The sequence below is a fragment of the Triticum dicoccoides genome, chromosome 7A (assembly GCF_002162155.2).
Source record: "Triticum dicoccoides isolate Atlit2015 ecotype Zavitan chromosome 7A, WEW_v2.0, whole genome shotgun sequence".
NCBI classification, from domain to species: Eukaryota; Viridiplantae; Streptophyta; class Magnoliopsida; order Poales; family Poaceae; genus Triticum; species Triticum dicoccoides.
The window spans coordinates 384,356,874-384,376,420 of NC_041392.1; positions in this window are offsets into that span (position 1 = coordinate 384,356,874).

The following is a 19,547-nucleotide window of genomic DNA, read 5'->3' on the forward strand; positions in this document are numbered from 1 at the left end:
TAGTACATGTGTGAATACATAGACAAACAGAGTGTCACTAGTTTTTCTCTACTTGACTAGCTCGTTGAATCAATGATGGTTATGTTTCCTAACCATAGACATGAGTTGTCATTTGATTAACGGGATCACATCATTAGAGAATGATGTGATTGACTTGACCCATCCGTTAGCTTAGCACGATGATCATTTAGTTTGTTGCTATTGCTTTCTTCATGACATATACATGCTCCAATGACTATGAGATTATGCAACTCCCAAGTACCGGAGGAACACTTTGTGTGCTACCGAACGTCACAACATAACTGGGTGATTATAAAGGTGCTCTACAGGGGTCTCCAATGGTACTTGTTGAGTTGGCATAGATCGAGATTAGGATTTGTCACTCCGATTGTCGGAGTGGTATCTCTGGGCCCTCTCGGTAATGCACATCACAATAAGCCTTGCAAGCAATATAGGTAATGAGTTAGTTACGGGAGGTAGCATTATGGAACGAGTAAAGAGACTTGCCGATAACGAGATTGAACTGGTATTGAGATACCGACGATCGAATCTCGGGCAAGTAACATATCGATGACAAAGGGAACAACGTATGTTGTTATGCGGTTTGACCGGTAAAGATCTTCGTAGAATATGTAGGAACCAATATGACCATCCATGTTCCTCTATTGGTTATTGACTAGAGACGAGTCTCGGTCATGTCTACATAGTTCTCGAACCCGTAGGGTCCGCATGCTTGAAGTTCAGTGACGATCGATAATATGAGTTTATGTGTTTTAATGTACCAAAGGTAGTTCAGAGTCCCGTATATGATCACGGACATGATGAGGAGTCTCGAAATGGTCGAGACATAAAGATTGATATATTGCAAGCCTATATTTGCACATCGGAATAGTTCCGAGTGAAATCGGATTTTACCGGAGGGCTGGGGGGGTTACCGGACCCCCCCAGGGGTTAATGGGCCTTGTTGGGCCCTAGTGGAGTGAGAGAGAGAGGGGCCGGCAAGGGAAGGCCACGCGCTCCCTCCCCTTGAGTCCGAATAGGACAAGGAAGGGGGGCGGCGCCCCCCTTGCCTTTCCCCTCTCCCACTCCTTCCTTCCCCCTCCTAGTGGGATTAGGAAAGGGGAGTCCTACTCCCACTAGGAGGAAGACTCCTCCTCTTGGCACGCCCTGCTAGGGCCGGCCGCCCTCCCCCTTTCTCCTTTATATACAACGGTAGGGGCACCCCAAGACACAAGTTGATCAGTTGATCTTTTAGTTGTGTGCGGTGCTCCCCTCCACCATAATCCACCTCGGTCATATCATAGCGGTGCTTAGGCGAAACCCTGCATCGGTAGCATCATCATCACCGTCATCACGTCGTCGTGCTGACGAAACTCTCCCTCGAAGCTCTGGTGGATCGGAGTTCGTGGGACGTCACCGAGATGAACGTGTGCTGAACTCGGAGGTGCCGTACGTTTGGTACTTCGATCGGTCGGATCGTGAAGATGTACGACTACATCAACCGCGTTCTCATAACGCTTTCGCTTACGGTCTATGAGGGTACATGGACGACACTCTCCCCTCTTGTTGCTATGCATCACCATGATCTTGTGTGTGCGTAGGAAATTTTTTGAAATTACTGTGTGCCACAACAGTGGTATCAGAACCAGGTTTATGCGTAGATGTTATATGTACGAGTAGAACACAAAGGAGTTGTGCGCGTGGGTATATACATATTGCTTGCCGCCACTAGTTGATTCTTGATATAGCGGCATTGTTGGATGAAGCGGCCCAGACTGACATTACGCGAGACTGGTTCTACCGACGTGCTTCGCACACAGGTGGCTAGTGGGTGTCTGTTTCTCCAGCTTTAGTTGAATCGGATTCAATGAACAGGGATCTTTCTGAAGATCAAAAAGCAATCACTATACCGTGTTGTGGTGTTTGATGCATAGGGAAGAACGATTCTTGCTCAGCCTGTAGCAGCCACGTAAAACTTGCAACAACAAAGTAGAGGACGTCTAACTTGTTTTTGCAGGGCATGTTGTGATGTGATATGGTCAAGACCTAATGCTAAATTTTATTGTATGAGATGATCATGTTCTGTAACACAGTTAGCGGCAACTGGCAGGAGCCATATGGTTGTCGCTTTATTGTATGAAATGCAATCGCCATGTAATTGCTTTACTTTATCACTAAGCGGCAGAGATAGTCGTGGACGCAATAGTTGGCGTGACGACAATGATGCTTCAATGGATATCAAGGTGTCAAGCCGGTGACGATTGTGATCATAACGGTGCTTTGGAGATGGAGATCACAGGGACAAGATGATGATGGCCATATCATATCACTTAGATTGATTGCATGTGATGTTTATCTTTTATGCATCTTATTTTGGTTAGATCGACAGTAGCATTATAAGATGATCTCTCACTAAATTTCAAGGTATAAGTGTTCTCCCTGAGTATGCACCATTGCGAAAGTTCATCGTGCCGAGACACCACGTGATGATCGGGTGTGATAAGATCTACGTTCACATACAACGGGTGCAAGCCAGTTTTGCACACGCAGAATACTCTGGTTAAAATTGACGAGCCTAGCATATGCAGATATGGCCTCGAAACACTGAGACCTAAAGGTCGAGCGTGAATCATATAGTAGATATGATCAACATAGTGATGTTCACCATTGAAAACTACTCCATCTCATGTGATAATCGGACATGGTTTAGTTGATATGGATCACATGATCACTTAGATGATTAGAGGGATGTCTATCTAAGTCGGAGTTCTGAAGTAATATGATTAATTGAACTTTAATTTATCATGAACTTAGTACCTGATAGTATTTTGCATATCTATGTTGTTGTAGATAGATGGCCCGTGCTGTTGTTCCGTTGAATTTTAATGCATTCCTTGAGAAAGCAAAGTTGAGAGATGATGGTAGCAATTACACGGACTGGGTCCATAACTTGAGGATTATCCTCATTGCTGCATAGAATAATTTTGTCCTGGAAGCACCTCTAGGTGCCAAACGCGATGCAGGAGCAACGCCAGATGTTATGAACGTCTGGCAGAGCAAAGCTGATGACTACTCGATAGTTCAGTGTGCCATGCTTTACGGCTTATAACCGGGACTTCAACGACGTTTTGAATGTCATGGAGCATATGAGATGTTCCAGGAGTTGAAGTTAATATTTCAAGCAAATGCCCGGATTGAGAGATATGAAGTCTCCAATAATTTCTACAACTGGAAGATGGAGGAGAATAGTTCTGTCAGTGAACATATACTCAGAATGTCTGGGTACCACAACCACTTGACTCAACTGGGAGTTAATCTTCCTGATGATAGTGTCATTGACAGAGTTCTTCAATCACTGCCACCAAGCTACAAGAGCTTTGTGATGAACTATAATATGCAAGGGATGGATAAGACGATTCCCGAGCTCTTCGCAATGCTAAAGGCTGCAGAGGTGGAATTCAAGAAGGAGCATCAAGTGTTGATGGTCAATAAGACCACCAGTCTCAAGAAAAATGGCAAAGGGAAGAAGGGGAACTTCAAGAAGAACAGCAAGACAGTTGCTGCACAAGTGAAGAATCCCAAGTCTAGACCTAAGCCTAAAACTGAGTGCTTCTACTGCAAAGGGACTAGTCACTAGAAGCGGAACGGCCCCAAGTATTTGGTGGATAAGAAGGATGGCAAGGTGAACAAAGGTATATGTGATATACATGTTATTGATGTGTACCTTACAAATGCTCGCAGTCGCACCTGGGTATTTGATACTGGTTCTATTGCTAATATTTGCAACTCGAAACAGGGGCTATAGATTAAGTGAAGATTGGCTAAGGACGAGGTGACGATGCGCGTGGGAAATGGTTCCAAAGTCGATGTGATCGCGGTCGGCATGCTACCTCTACATCTACCTTCAGGATTAATTTTAGACCGGAATAATTGTTATTTGGTGCCAGCGTTAAGCATGAACATTTTATCTGGATCTGGTTTGATGCAAGACGGTTATTCATTTAAATCGGAGAATAATGGTTGTTCTATTTATATGAGTAATATCTTTTATGCTCATACACCCTTGAAGAGTGGTCTATTTTTAATGAATCTCGATAGTAGTGATACACATATTCATAATATTGAAGCCAAAAGATGCAGAGTTGATAATGATAGTGCAACTTATTTGTGGCACTACCGTTTAGGTCATATTGGTTTAAAGCGCATGAAGAAACACCATCCTGATGGACTTTTGAAATCACTTGATTATGAATCACTTGTTACTTGCGAACCATGCCTCATGGGAAAGATGACTAAAATGCCATTGTCCGGAACTATGGAGCGAGCAACAGATTTGTTGGAAATCATACATACTGATGTATGTGGTCCGATGAATGTTGAGGCTCGCGCGGGTATCGTTATTTTCTCACCTTCACAGATGATCTGAGAAGATATGGGTGTATCTACTTGATGAAACATAAGTCTGAAACATTTGAAAAGTTCAAAGAATTTCAGAGTGAAGTGGAAAATCATCGTAACAAGAAAGTAAAGTTTCTACGATCTGATCGTGGAGGAGAATATTTGAGTTATGAGTTTGGTCTTCATTTGAAACAATGCGGAATAGTTTCGTAACTCACTCCACCCGAAACACCATAGCGTAATGGTGTGTCCGAAGGTCGTAATCATACTTTACTAGATATGGTGCGATCTATGATGTCTCTTACTGATTTACCGCTATGATTTTGGGGTTATGCTTTAGAGATGACTGCATTCACGTTATATAGGGCACCATCTAAATCCGCTGAGACGACACCTTATTAACTGTGGTTGGCAAGAAACCAAAGTTTTCGTTTCTTAAAGTTTGGGGCTGTGATGCTTATGTGAAAAAATGTCAACCAGATAAGCTCGAACCTAAATCAGAGAAATGTCTCTTCATAGGATACCCAAAGGAGACTGTTGGGTACACCTTCTATCACAGATCCGAAGGCAAGACATTCGTTGTAAAGGATGGGTCCTTTCTAGAGAAGGAGTTTCTCTCGAAAGAAGTGAGTGGGAGGAAACTAGAACTTGATGAGGTAACTGTACCTGCTCCCTTATTGGAAAGTAGTTCATCACATAAATCTGTTCCTGTGACTCCTACACCAATTAGTGAGGAAGCTAATGATGAAGATCATGTAACTTCAGATCAAGTTACTACCGAACCTCGTAGGTTAACCAGAGTAAGATCCACACCAGAGTGGTACGGGAATCCTATTCTGGAAGTCATGTTACTTGACCATGACGAACCTACGAACTATAAGGAAGCAATGATGAGCCCAGATTCCACAAAATGGCTTGAGGCCATGAAATCTGAGATGGGATCCATGTATGAGAACAAAGTATGGACTTTGGTTAACTTGCCCGATGATCGGCAAGCCATCGAGAATAAATGGATCATCAAGAAGAAGATTGACGCTAACGGTAATGTTACTATCTACAAAGTTCGACTTGTTGTGAAAGGTTTTCGACAAGTTCAAGGAGTTGACTACGATGAGACCTTGTCACCCGTAGCGATGCTTAAGTCCGTCTGAATCATGTTAGAAATCGCCGCATTTAATGATTAAGAAATTTGGAAAATGGATGTAAAGACTAGATTCCTGAATGGATTCCTGGAAGAAGAGTTGTATATGATGCGACCTGAAGGTTTTATCGATCCAAAGGGTGCTAACAAAGTGTGCAAACTCCAATGATCCATCTATGGATTGGTGCAAGCATCTCGGAGTTGGAATAAACATTTTGATAGTGTGATCAAAGCATATAGTTTTATACAGACTTTTGGAGAAGCCTGTATTTACAAGAAAGTGAGTGGGAGATCTGTAGCATTTCTAATATTATATGTGGATGACATATTGTTGATTGGAAATGACATAGAATTTCTGGATGGCGTAAAAGGATACTTGAATAAGAGTTTTTCAATGAAAGACCTCGGTGAAGCTGCTTATATATAGGGCATCAAGATCTATAGAGATAGATCAAGACGCCTAATTGGACTTTCACAAAGCACATACCTTGATAAAGTTTTGAAGAAGATCAAAATGGATCAAGCAAAGAAAGGGTTCTTGCCTGTGTTACAAGGTGTGAAATTGAGTCAGACTCAATGCCCGACCACTTCAGAAGATAGAGAGAAAATGAAAGATGTTCCCTATGCTTCAGCCATAGGTTCTATCATGTATGGAATGTTGTGTACCAGACCTGATGTGTCTTGCTATTAGTTTAGCAGGGAGGTACCAAAGTAATCCAGGAGTGGATCATTGGAAAAAGGATGAGTATATCTAACTTTTTGTGGCTTTTTCTTGGACAATAGGTAAGAAAATAAATCTAATCTAGGAAAAACTGGGAATTCTCACCGAGCAACCTGAAAACTGATACCACTTGATAGAGGTGGGTTGTCCCGACCTTTCGATGAGATGATAACTATCGATTTGGTCGAGACGACTTTGACGATCCGGCTACAAACGTGCATGACGTTGCGCCTTAGCAATCGCTAAACCAATCTCCCGAGGTTACTGACGATCCTGGAAGCACGATCAGCCTAACCACGAAGGTCTATTCCTGCATGCAATCAAAGAACAAGCAAGAATATGATAATGCAATCTGAATATTGCGAATATAGAAGTATTTATAAATATGGGGATCCGAAAGCGGTCTTGGTCTGGTCGTTGGACACAAACGAAGTACACGAAGTTGCAATGGCTAACTTTTAACTAAACAAATCCCAGGGAAAAAGCTACTAGATGGATATACTTATATAGGAGCAAGGGGTGGCGGCCAAGGAGGTGGAAGGACGTCCCAAGGCAGCCTAAAACTAACGGTAGGTCGTACAAGGCTCATGGGCCCAAGTGGAGGTGATGCAACACCTTTGGACCTGTTGTTTGACTCGGATTCTGCTGCAGCGTCAGACTCTTTCGTCGATATATCAATGCTCCGGACGAATTTGAAGGTGATTCCAATTGGGTTGGAAAGAGCATGAAATCTACTTTCCAACAAAAAAAGAATCACCCAATTAGGAGTCCATATGAAAAAGTTGTTGACATTTTGAGTCAGGTATGTCTATGCAGTCCAAATCTTAATGCAGAACGTGGGAGACTTGGACTCTATCTTCTCTTGGCCCAAAAGTGACGTGAGAGGACTTTTTGAACAGAACTTAAACTTCTCCTTTTCCCTCATCTTCATATGTGGATTGTACAAATGTCCCATACACCTGCAATTAGACAAAACACAAAAGTGTGTGAAGTATTTTTGTTCTGGATAACATAAATAGATTATTGAATAGTTTGCACTAGAAATCACCTGAAAAATATGCATGTATGCAATATTTTTTGTCGTATCCAAGGTAGTCATGTCCTCATCATCTCCGCTGCTATTCACACAAGTTTCTGAACCCATTGGCTCTGGCTTGGATGAAAATCTGAGATTATGGTGAGGGTAAACATTAGTCTACCTGGTAAGGACAAACGTTGCATTCTACACATGCATATGATCCGGGAAATCCTATTTGGTTGTAAATTAAAGAAAATACGGTGACTATAAGCCTTATTCTCCTTGTTTTCGCCGTGTGGCATGCCGTAACGTACATGGGCGACAACCAATAATAGGCGGGCATTCCTGGCATCGATCAATACATATGTGGATAATATCTCCACTATGGAGGACACAAAATTTCGGGGCGGCGCACCAGAAAGCGTCATGGGAAAATGATGTTCTTTCAAGGACTGCCATATAAAGGACCGGTGTTCACTAAAACGGTCATAACTTTGTAATTCGGAGTCAATTTCAGACCGATAAATACTAAAAATGCTGTCGACGAGCGTGGCAATCTAGAAAACACTACCCGATATTGCCAGGAGTCCCAGAGGACCGTCAAATTCAGCACCTAAGAAGGACTTTTTAACCTTGAAAGTCAAAGAACGTAGTTCACCGCTGCTTTTCACACAAGTATTTGAACCCATTGGCACTTGTTTGGAAGAGAATATGAGAGATTATGGTGAGTGTAACCATTAGTCCGCCTGGTGAGGACAAATGTTGCATTCTGCACATGATATATGATCGGGGGAATCCTGTTTGGTTGTAAATTCAAGAATATATGGCGACCCTAAGCCTTATTCTCCTTGTTTTCGCCGTGTGGCATGTCGTAACATATGTGGGCGACAACCAATAACAAGAGGGCATTCCTGGCATCGATCAATACATATGTGGAAACAATATCTCCAGTATGGAGGACACAAAATTTTGAGGCGGCGCCCCAGAACGCGTCATGGGAAAAGAAGTTATTTCAAGGAATGCCATATAAAGGACCGGTGTTCGCTAAAACGGTCATAACTTTGTCATTCAGAGTCCGTTTCAGACCCACAAGTACTCAAAATGCTCGCGATGAGCGTGAGAATCTAGAAAATACTACTCGCTTGCACCAGGAGTCCTGGAGGAGCGTCAAATTCGGCCCCTAAGGACTTTTTGCCCTTGGAAGTCAAAGAACATCGTTCACTGCTGCTTTTCACACAAGTTTCTGAACCCATTGGCACTCGTTTGGAAGAGAATCCAAGAGATTATGGTGAGTGTAAACATTACTCCGCCTCGTAAGGACAAACGTTGCATTCCGCACTTGCTATATGATCCAGGAATCCTGTTAGGTTGTAAATTCAAAAAAATACGTCGACCTTAAGCCTTATTCTCCTTGTTTTTGCCGTGTGGCATGCCGTAACGTACGTGATCAATAACAAGAGGGCATTCCTAGCATCGATCAATACATATGTGGAAAGAATATCTGCACTATAGAGGATAGAAAATTTCGGGGCGGCGCGCCAGAACGCGACACAGGAAATAGAAGTTCTTTCAAGGACTGCCATATAAAGGACCGGTGTTCACTAAAACGTTCTTAATTTTGTCATTCGGAGTCCGTTTCAGACTCAGAAATACTCAAAATGCTCGCGACGAGCGTGGGAGTCTAGGAGTCCCGGAGGAGCGTCAAACTCGGCCTGTAAGCAGGACATTACCCCTGAAAGTCAAAGAACATCGTTCCCCGCTGATTTGGCAAAAGTTTCTGAACCCATTGGCACTCATTTGGAAGAAAATCTGAGAGATTATTTTGAGTGTAAAAATTAGTCCGCCTGGTATGGACAAATGTTGCATTCTGCACATGCTATATGATCCGGGGAATCCTATTTGGTTGTAAATTCAAGAAATTATGGCGACTATAACCTTTATTCTCCTTGTTTTCACCGTGTGGCATGCCGTAACATACATCGGCGACAGCCATTAATAAGAGGTCATTCCTGGCATCGATCAATACACATGTGCAAACAATATATCCACTATGAAGGACACAAAATTTTGGGGCGGCACGCCAAAACTCGTCATGGGAAAATGAAGTTCTATCAAGGACTACCATATAAAGGACCGGTGTTCGTTAAAACGGTCATAACTTTGTCATTTAGGGTCCGTTTCGGAAGCACAAGTACTCAAAATGCTCCCGACGAGCGTGGGAATCTAGCAAATACTACTCGCTTGCGCCAGGAGTCCCAGAGGAGTGTCAACTTCGCCCCCTAAGGACTTTTTCCCTTGAAAGTCAAAGAACATCGTTCGCCGTTGCTGTTCACACAAGTTTCTGAACCCATTGGCACTCGTTTGGAAGAGAATCCAATAGATTACAGTGAGTGTAAACATTAGACCACCTAGTAAGGACAAACATTGCATTCTACACTTCCTATATGATCCGGGGAATCCTGTTTGGTTGTAAATTCAAGAAAATACGGCGACCTTAAGCCTTATTCTTCTTGTTTTTGCCGTGTGGCATGCCGTAACATACGTGGGCGACGGCCAATAACAAGAGGGCATTCCTGGCATCGATCTATACATATGTGGAAACAATATCTCAAATATGCAGGACACAAAATTTCGGGGTGGCGCCCCAGAACGCGTCACAGGAAAGAGAAGTTCTTTCAAGGACTGCCATATAAAGGACCAGTGTTCATTAAAACTTTCTTAATTTTGTCATTCGGAGTCTGCTTTGGACCCACAAATACTCAAAATGCTCGCGATGAGCGTGGAAATCTAGAAGATACTACTCGCTTGCGCTAGGAATCCCAGAGGAGCGTCAAACTCGGCCCCTAAGTAGGACTTTTTGCCCCTGAAATTCAAAGAACATCGTTCCCCGCTGCTTTGACAACAGTTTCTGAACCCATTGGCACTCGTTTGGAAGAAAATCTGAGAGATTATGTTGAGTGTAAACATTAGTCCACCTGGTATGGACAAACGTTGCATTCTGCACTTGCTATATGATCCGGGGAATCCTGTTTGGTTGTAAATTCAAGAAAATACGGCGACTATAACCATTATTCTCCTTGTTTTCGCCGTGTGGCATGCCGTAACGTACGTGGGCGACAACCAATAATAAGAGGGCATTCCTGGCATCGATCAATACATATGTCGAAACAATATCTCCACTATGCAGGATACAAAATTTCGGGGTGGCGCACCAGAACGCATCACGAGAAAATGTAGTTCTTTCAAGGATCGCCATATTAAGGACCAATGTTCACTAAAATGGTCATAACTTTGTCATTTGTAGTCCGTTTCGGACCCACAACTACTCAAAATGCTCCCCTCTTATGCCAGGAGTCCCGGAGGAGCGTCATATTCGGCCCCTAAGCAGGACTTTTTGCCCTTGAAAGTCAAAGAACAACGTTCGCCGCTGCTTTTCTCACAAGTTTGTGAAACCATTGGCACTCGTTTGGAAGAAAATCCGAGAGATTATGGTGAGGGTAAACATTAGTCCACCTGGTAAGGACAAACGTTGCATTCTCCACATGCTATACGATCCGAGGAATCTTGTTTGGTTGTAAATTCAAGAAAATACGACGACGTTAATCCTTATTCTCCTTGTTTTCACCTTGTGGCATGCCGTAATGTACGTGGGCGACAACCAATAACAAGAGGACCTTCCTGGCATCGATCAATACATATGTGGAAACAATATCTCCACAATGGAGGACTCAAAATTTCGGGGCGGCACACCAGAACGCGTCACGGGAAAATGAAGTTCTTTCAAGGACTACCATATAAAGGACCGGTGTTCACTAAAACGGTCATAACTTTGTCATTCGGAGTCCATTTTGGACCCACAAGTACTAAAAATGCTCGCGACGAGCATGGGAATCTAGAATATACTAACCGCTTGCGCCAGGAGTCCCGGAGCACCATCAAATTCGGAAACTAGGCAGGACTTTTTGCCCCTGAAATTCAAAGAACATCTTTCGCCGCTGCTTTTCACTCGAGTTTCTGAACCGATTGGCACTCGTTTGGAAGAAAATCTGAGAGATTATGTTGAGTGTAAACATTAGTCCGCCTGGTAAGGACAAATGTTGCATTCTGCACATGCTATATGATCCGGGGAATCCTGTTTGGTTTTAAATTCAAGAAAATACGGTGACTATAAAGCTTATTCTCCTTTTTTTCGCCGTGTGGCATGCCATAACGTACGTTGGCGACGGCCAATAAAAAGAGGACATTCCTGGCATCGATCAATACATATGTGGATACAATATCTCCACTATGGAGGATACAAAATTTTGGGGCAGCGCGCCAGAACGCATCACGGGAAAACGAAGTTCTTTCAAGGTCCGCCATATAAAGGACCAATGTTCACTAAAACGGTCATAACTTTGTCATTCATAGTCCGTTTCAGACCCAAAACTACTCAAAATGCTCCCCGCTTACGCTACGAGTCCTGGAGGAGCGTCAAATTCGGCCCCTAAGTAGGACTTTTCACTCCTGAAAGTCAAAGAACATCGTTCGCCGCTGCTTTTCACACAAGTTTCTGAACCTATTAGCACTCGTTTCGAAGAAAATCCGAGATATTATGGTGAGTGTAAATATTAGTCCGCCTGGTAAGGACAAACGTTGCATCCTACACATTCTATATGATCCGGGGAATCCTGTTTGGTTGTAAATTCAAGAAAATAAGGCGACCGTCAGCTTTATTCTCCTTGTTTTCGCGTTGTGGCATGCCGTAACGTACGTGGGCGATAGCCAATAACAAGAGAGCACTCTTCGCATCGATCAATACATATGTGGAAACAATATCTCCACTATGGAGGAAAAAAAATTTGGGGCGGCGCGCCAGAACGCATCACAGGAAAATGAAGCTCTTTCAAGGACTGCCATATAAAGGACGAGTGTTCGCTAAAATGGTCATAACTTTGTCATTCGGAGTCTGTTTCGGACCAACAAGTACTCAAAATGCTCGCGACGAGTGTGGGAATCTAGAAAATACTACCCGCTTGCAACATGAGTCCTGGAGGAGCGTAAAATTTGGCCCCTAAGAACTTTTTGCCCCTGGAAGTCAAAGAACATCGTTCGCTGCTGCTTTTCACACAAGTTTCTGAACCCATTGGCACTCGTTTGGAAGAGAATCCGAGAGATTATGGTGAGTGTAAATGTTAGTCCGCCTGGTAAGGAAAACGTTGCATTCTGCGCATGCTATATGATCTCGGGATTCCTGTTTTGTTGTAAATTCAAGAAAATACGGTGACCTTATGCCTTATTCTCCTTGTTTTCGTCGTATGGCATGCCGTAACATACGTGGGCGATAACCAATAGAGGGAATTCCTGGCATCGATCAATACATATGTGGAAACAATATCTCCACTATGGAGGACACAAATTTTCGGGGCGGCGCGCCAGAACGCGTCACAGGAAAATGATGTTCTTTCAAGGATTGCCATATAAAGGACCGGTGTTCACTAAAACGTTCTTAATTTTGTCATTCGGAGTCCGTTTCGGACCCACAAGTACTCAAAATGCTCGCGACGAGCATGCGAATCTATAAAATACTATCCGCTTGAACCAGGTGTCCCGAAGGATCGTTAAACTCGGCCCCTAAGAAGGACTTTTTTTCCCTGAAAGTCAAAGAACATCATTCCCCGCTGTTTTTTCACACAAATTTCTGAACCCATTGGCACTCGTTTGGAAGAAAATCTGAAAGAATATGTTAAGTGTAAACATTAGTCCGCCTGGTATGGTCAAACGTTGCATTCTGCACATGCTATATGATCCGGGGAATCCTGTTTGGTTGTAAATTCAAGAAAATATGGCGAATATAAGGCTTATTCTCCTTGTTTTCGCCATGTGGCATGTCGTAACGTACGTGGGTGACAACCAATAACAAGAGGGCATTCCTGACATCGATCAGTAAATATGTGGAAACAATATCTCCACTTTGGAGGATACAAAATTTCGGGGCGGCGCACCAGAACGTGTCACGGGAAAATGAAGGTCTTTCATGGACCGCCATATAAAGGACCGATGTTCACTAAAACGGTCATAACTTTGTCATTCGGAGTCCGTTTCGGACCAACCGGTACTCAAAATGCTCCCCACTTACGCCAGGAGTCCCGGAGGAGCGTCAAATTTGATCCCTAAGCAGGACTTTTTGCCTCTCAAAGTCAAAGAACATCGTTCGCCGCTACTTTTCACACAAGATTCTGAACCCGTTGGCACACGTTTGGGAGTAAATCCGAGAGATTATGGTGAGTGTAAACATTAGTTCACCTGGTAAGGAAAAACGTTGCATTCTGCACATGCTATATGATCCGGGGAATCCTGTTTGGTTATAAATTCAAGAAAATACGGCGAGTATAGGCCTTATTCTTCTTGTTTTCACCGTGTGGCATCATGTAACGTACGTGGGCGATAGCCAATAACAAGAGGGAATTCCTGGCATCGATCAATACATATGTGGATACAATATCACCACTATTGAGGACACAAAATTTGGGTGCAACATGCCGAAACGCGTCACGGGAAAATGAAGATCTTTCAAGGAATGCCATATAAAGGACCGATGTTCACCAAAACGGTCATAACTTTGTCATTCGAAGTCTATTTTGGACCCACAAGTACTCAAAATGCTCTCGACGAGCGTGGGAATCTAGAAAATACTACCCACTTGCGCCAGGAATCCCGGAGCACCGTCAAATTCGGCCCCTAAGATGGACTTTTTGGCCCTGAAAGTCAAAGAACATCCTCCGCCACTAGTTTTCACACAAGTTTCTGAACCCATTGGCACTCGTTTGGAAGAAAAATCTGAGAAATTATGTTTAGTGTAAACAAGTCCGCTTGGTAAGGACAAATGTTGCATTCTGCACATGCTATATTATCCGAGGAATCCTGTTTGGTTGTAAATTCAAAAAAATACGGCGACCTTAAGTCTTATTCTCCTTGTTTTCACTGTGTGGCTTGCCGTAACGTACATGGGCGACAACTAATAACAAGAGGGCATTCCTGGCATCGATCAATACATATGTGGAAACAATATCTCCACTATGGAGGACACAAAATTTTGGGGCGGCGCGCCAGAACGCGTCACAGGAAAATGAAGTTCCTTCAAGGACTGCCATATAAAGGACCGGTGTTCACTAAAACGGTCTTAACTTTGTCATTTGGAGTCTGTTTCAGACCCACAAGTACTCAAAATGCTCGCGACAAGCATGGGAATCTACAAAGTACTACCTGCTTGTGCCAGGAATCCCGGAGGAGCATCAAATTCGGCTCCTAAGCAGGACTTTTTGCCCCTGAAAATCAAAGAACATCATTCGCCGCTACTTTTCACACAAGTTTCTAAGCCCATTGGCACTCGTTTGGAAGAAAATCTGAGAGATTATGTTGAGGTAAACATTAGTCCGCCTGGTAAGGACAAATGTTGCATTCTGCACATGCTATATGACATGGGGAATCTTGTTTAGTTGTAAATTCAAGAAAATCGGCGACTATATGCCTTGTTCTCCTTGTTTTCGCCATGTGGCATGTCGTAACGTATGTGGGAGACATTCAATAACAAGCGGGCATTCCTGGCATCAATCAATACATATGTGGAAAAAATATCTCCACTATGGGAAAATGAAGTTCTTTCATGGACCGCCATATAAAGGACCGTTGTTCACTAAAACGGTCATAACTCTGTCAACAGGAGTCCGTTTCGGACCGAAAAGTACTCAAAATGCTCCCCGCTTATGCCAGGAGTCCTGGAGGACTGTCAAATTCGGCCCCTAAGCAGGAATTTTTGCCCCTGAAAGCCAAAGAACATTGTTCGCTGCTGCTTTTCCCACAAGTTTCTAAACCCATTGGCACTCGTTTGGAAGAAAATCCGAGAGATTATGGTGAGTTTAAACGTTAGTCTGCCTGGTAAGGAGAAACGTTGTATTCTGCACATGCTATATGATCCGGGCAATCCTGTTCGGTTGTAAATTCAACAAAATACAGCGACTATACGCCTTATTCTCCTTCTTTTCGTCGTGTGGCATGTCGTAACGTACATGGGCGATAGTCAATAACAAGAGGGCATTCCTATCATCGATCAATACATATGAGGATACAATATCTCCACTATGGAGGACACAAAATTTCGGGGCGACACGCCAGAACGCGTCACAAGAAAATGAAGTTCTTTCAAGGACTGCCATATAACGGACCCGTGTTCACTAAAACGGTCTTGATTTTGTCATTCAGAGTCTGTTCCGGACCCAAAAGTACTCAAAATGCTTCCCGCTTGTGCTAGGAGTCCCGGAGGAGCATCAAATTCGGCCCCTAAGCAGGACTTTTTACCCCTGAAAGTCAAGGAACATTGTTCGTCACTGCTTTTCACACAAGTTTTTGAACCCATTGGCACTAGTTTGGAAGAAAATCTGAGAAATTATGTTGTGTGTAAACATTAGTCCACATGGTAAGGACAAACATTGCATTCTGCACATGCTATACGATCCGAGGAATCCTGTTTGGTTGTAAATTCAAGAAAATACGGAGACTATAAGGCTTATTCTCCCTGTTTTCGCCGTGTGGCATGTTGTAACGTACGTGGGCGACATCAAATAACAAGAGGGCATTCCTGGCATCACTCAATACATATGTGGAAACAATATCTCCACTATGGAGGATACAAAAATTCGGGGCGGCGCGCCGGAACGCATCACGGGAAAATGCAGTTCTTTTGAGGACCGCCATATAAAGGACCACTGTTCACTAAAACGGTCAAAACTCTATCATTCGGAGTTCGTTTCGGACCCAAATGTACTCAAAGTGCTCCCCGCTTACGCCAGGACTCCCGGAGGACCGTCAAATTCGGCCCCTAAGAAGGACATTTTGCCCCTGAAAATCAAAGAACATCGTTCGCCGTTGCTTTTCACACAAGTTTCCAAACCCATTGGAACCCCTTTAGAAGAAAATCTGAAAGATTATGTTGAGGCAAACATTAGTCCGCCTGGTAAGGACAAATGTTGTATTCTGCACCCATTTAGAAGAAAATCTGAGAGATTATGGTGAGCGTAAAGATTAGTCCATCTGGCAAGGACAAACATTGCATTCTGTACATGCTATATGACCCGGGGAATCATGTTTGGTTGTAAATTCAAGAAAATACGGCGTCTATAGGCCTTATTCTCCTTGTTTTCGCCGTGTGGCATGCCGTAATGTACGTGGGCGACAACCAATAACAAGAGGGCATTCCTAGCATCGATCAATACATATGTGGAAACAATATCTCCACCATGGAGGACACAAAATTTCGGGGCGACGCGCCGGAACGCGTCATGGGAAAATGAAGTTCTTTCAAGGACTGCCGTATAAAGGACCGGTGTTCACTAAAACCGTCATAACTTTGTCATTAGGAGTCTGTTTTGGACCCACAAGTACTCAAAATTCTCTCGACGAGCGTGGGAATCTAGAAAATACTACCCGCTAGCACCAAGAGTCTCGGAGGACCGACATAGATTTCATTCATAGATTAAGCAGTCGTTTCTTAATTTATACAAACAGTTCAACTCGACAGCTGAACCGACCAAACTTTTCCCCAACTGTTGCCAACCACGTACTGAAATAGCTAGTTCAACTATATATACTAGCTAATTTTAAGTATGTTGTATAGTTCCACAACATCTATAGTCGGATGAACTGAATAAAATAGCCCCTAAATACTACTACTACTATTGCGGAGGGGCTTTGTACTACTTCCAGTTGCCTCTACTCTGCCGAGCGCGCTCAGTAAGAGGCGGAGGAGGAGGAGCCTACCGACGAGCTGGGAAACCGTAAAGCGGTGCCTCCCGCTAATGCAGCTTCAGCGACGCTCAACTCGAACGCCATCTGCCGCTTTAGATGACCCCTCTCGAAGCGGTGATTCTCCTCATAGATCTCCTGATTCCTCGCCTCTGAGGCAGCGTGTTCCGCGGCCACTACAGTGGTAAGGCTCTTTGCATGCTCAACGAGGTCCTCCTCCTCATCCCGCAGGAACTCGGTGTAGCGTGCAAGGTCGCTGTCGCACGTGCGGTCATCCACCTCCGCCTCCCGCCTTCGGGCGGCGGTGGCGGAGCGTGTGATGACCCCGGTGGTCGACGGTGGGCTGGCGACCACGGCGGCCGACGACGGGGTGGTGACCACGGCCACCACCTCCCGCCTTCGGGCCGCGGTAGCGGAGTGGGTGATGGCCATAGTGGCCGGCAGTGGGGTGGCGGCCACAACGGCCATCTCCTGCCTTCGGGCCGCGGCGGCGGAGCGGGCGATGGCCCTGGCTTTCGACGGTGGTGTGGCGGCAACGGCGGCTGGCAACAACTTCTGACGGGCACTGGCGGCGGAGTGTGTGGTGGGTGTTCCGCGCATACCCAACAGGGATGCCACGCGCACTACACTACACCGGGGAATGCACCACTTCCGCGGTGTAGCCCCCCAGCCGGAGTTGTCCTCTAATGATGGCGGAGTGGCTGAGCGACAACGACAGACCGGTGCCATTGGCGAATGTGGGAGAAGCAGACGAGATAAGCTATAGGGATGGAGGGGAAAATGCGACGCGGGACTCGCCGGCCGTGAGGCTTTTTATAGCAGGCCGGTAAGCATTGGGATTTTGGGGGATTTCACCCAGTCGGGCGGGAAGCTTGCGCGGGAACCTGCGAGATTGCGCGGGAACGGGCTCACCGACGATTCATTGGCGCCACCGTTTGGCAAAAAGAACGCCCCCGCGCGCTGCGCAAGCTTGCGCTGTAAGCCGTCTGCGGCAGCGGGGTGACAAGACATGCGAGAGGAGGACGAAAGGCCACATACACATACGGTTAATAAAAAGATGTTTGCGATTTAATTACCTACTATACCACCATCCTGGTTTATAAGTATGATTTAACTAATAAAATATGAATGCATTTCGCCAAAGATTATGTAGTTGGATTTGTATTTGAACATAGTTTCCAATTATATAATTTTTAAAACATGCATTAACATTTTGTTGGTTAAATTTGTGGGCAAAGTATGGCACGAAATATAAAGGAGACTATAGACTAGACGGAGGTGGTACCACACGGCCGCTCTCTAAGCAGCGACGCAACTGTCGGCCGGCTTGTAGGTGACCATTTCCTGCGTGTTCAACTACTCTATGTGTGTGGTTTCTTGCGGTTCAGGCGGCCGCGGCGCGCTCTGCTCGCGTCCCGCCACGCACGCTCTGCTATCGCGTCCTTCCGGGTGCTCTGCCCTCATCCCTCCACGTGTGCTGCCAGTGTATGGGCCAGCGCATGATCACGCACGTTCATGTGCAAGCGGTCGCGCCGGGCGCGGCGCGACGATGCAGTTACCCGCTGCAAAATCTGCCATCCGGACGCGCCGAGAATCCACACCGCCTAGCCCGCTTTTATTTCTACGGCCATTTACCTTCATCTCTCGTCTCACATGACACAATAAGCACACCCACAAGGACACATACAAAGAGGACATCCAACGGTTCTAATGGCGCTCCCCGTGGCTCCAATGGCGCTCCCAGCGGCCGACGACGAAAACAGCGGGCAGTTCACCACGCATCACGTAGTGGACACCCACGTGAGGGGGAAGGCCCTCTCGATGGTGTACATGAATGATCCGGTCTCGGTGGGGAGCTCCATCGAAACTATGGAGCAGTTCCTTGCCGAGGACAAGTACTGAGTGGTCGACTTCGACCTCGAGTACATCATCGGTCGTGTCGGGCACGATCAAAAGGTTGTCGTCGCCCAGTTGTGCGTGCGACATGACGTCCTCGTCTACCACTTCCACCTTGCCACAAGGCCTTGCGAGCGTTTCTCCATGTTTATAAACAGCTCCGACTATAGTTTCGCTACGGTGGACACCACCCATGATCTAAAAGCGCTCAAGGTTGCGGACATGAAATGCCTGAATCTTGTCAACATCCAAAGAAACTACAAGGTCTGGGGCAGCGACAAAAGCAAACTAAACTCCCTGGTTAACCTCGCCTCGGCCATCATCGGCCCCTACTACGTGAAGATGAAACAAGAGAGCAATAAGGATAGGAAAGCCTGGCACAGTGTGTGTCATAAGAGACTGGACGAAAAACATGTCAAGTACACAAGCTATGAGATGTACAGGCGGATCGTTGACATGAGGAACTGTCTTCTTTCTGACCCAGATGAGGGATTGAGCCACATAGCAGTGGCGGGAGCATCACAAGAAGTAGATGACTAGACAATCATTTCTCCTACTTTAGAATGCATGCAAATGTTTATTGAGGTGTGTAC